Genomic DNA, 1,911 nt, shown 5'->3' with positions numbered 1-1,911 from the left:
TTAGGGACGTGGGACTCTATCCCAGGACCCTGAGACCAGGGACTGGAGCCAAAGGCAGACGCTCAGCAAACTGAGCACCCTCTCTCGCCCTTTCAAGTCCTCGCCAACTATTTTCCTTGCCCAGCAATGCTTTCTCTGCCTCTTGCTCTGAAGGACTAGCCTCGCCCACCTACAGCAGCCAGGTTAGTTTTCTGGTCTTCGGGCGGCAGCTGGGAATGGCTGGAAACCCAGGAGTGGTCAACCTCCTCGATCCCTGTCCCCAATATGTCTCCAAGTCCTGCTGACTCAACCCCTTAAACATCTGTGAATCTGTCCCCTCCTCTCTGTCGCAATTGCTACTAACCAAATCACTGCCAAGTCCCTGCAGGAGCCTCCGTGTCGTCAGTCTTGCCCAATTCAGTCAATCCAACTTACCCGTGTCACTCTTTCCCTAAAAACCCTTTCTGTCCCTGGTGGCATTATCCCTGCAGACCTCTCAAGCCTCATTTCCTACACTTCAAGTACCGAGAGAAATCAAACCCAGTGCTGATCTTCAGCCCTCTGTCCTGCACAGCCGCCTTCTCCTGCGCTCCTAGGGGCTAGCATGGCACAATAGTTAAGAACATGGCCTCTGGCACCAGACTTCCTGGATTCCAGTCTCTGCTCAGCTGGATGCCCTTGGGTGAAATATTTAATCTCACTGTGTCAGTTTCGTTATTGGTAAATGAAGGCTAAAGGTAGCCTTCATCCTTGGGGTTGTTAAAAAGATCTTAAAAGGTAATACGGAGGAGTACTCAGAACAGTGTCAGGAACTGAGTAAATCCTATATAAGTGTTAGCTATTATAATTATTACATTTCATTTTGATCCTTGAAAATTGTCTTTTTCTCTTCTTCTATTATCTAGAATAGTGCAGAAGACATGGCAGGAGATAGCTTGTGGCTAGGATAAGGGGGCCAGGGAGCAGTGAGGGGAAATGCTGAGAAACTAGGAGCCAAAGAGGCTTATTTAGCTCAAGTAAACAAAAATTGGCTTTGGAGGACCTGGATGGCTTGGTCCATTAAGCATCTGACAGTTGATTTCAGCTCAAGCCTTGATCTCTAGTCATGAGTTCAAGCCCTGGATTCGGCTGCATGCTAGGTGTGGAGCCTTCTGAAAAACAAAAAACAAACAAACAAACAAAAACCTGACATTCTGTTCTCTGTAACCCAAGCCTCAGCTTAGTTTATTTATTTTATTTTTTTTTAAAGATTTTATTTATTTATTTGACAGAGAGACACAGTAAGAGAGGGAACACAAGCAGGGGGAGTGGGAGAGGGAGAAGCAGGCTTCCCGCGGAGCAGGGAGCCCGATGTGGGGGGTCGATCCCAGGACCCTGGGACCATGACCTGAGCTGAAGGGCTTAATCGACTGAGCCACCCAGGCGTCCCCTCAGCTTAGTTTAGAAAATAGATCTCACAGGAAAATCAGGCCCAGATCTTGTGCATGGTGGACAGGATGATTCCCTGAGCTTCACCAAGGAGGCTTTCTCCTTCCTTCAAAGTGTTAATAATACCACAATACCTTGAAGTGTTTTGATCTCATTTCATTTCCCAGGCACTGTATTTTGCAACCATTTTTTTTAATTTAATCCAAACATGAAGTGGGTATTATTGCTTCCCCATTTATTTTATTTTATTTTATTTTATTTTATTTTTTAAAGATTTTATTTATTTATTTGAGAGAGACAGAGAATGAGAGATAGAGAGCACGAGAGGGAAAAGGGTCAGAGGGAGAAGCAGACTCCCCGCTGAGCAGGGAGCCCGATGTGGGACTCGATCCCGGGACTCCAGGATCATGACCCGAGACGAAGGCAGTCGCTTAACCAACTGCGCCACCCAGGCGCCCTTCCCCATTTTTTTTTAATTTTTTAAATTTATTTATTAGAGAGAGA

Source organism: Zalophus californianus, chromosome 11 (genome assembly GCF_009762305.2).
Source record: "Zalophus californianus isolate mZalCal1 chromosome 11, mZalCal1.pri.v2, whole genome shotgun sequence".
NCBI lineage: Eukaryota > Metazoa > Chordata > Mammalia > Carnivora > Otariidae > Zalophus > Zalophus californianus.
This window is presented reverse-complemented; position numbering follows the sequence as displayed.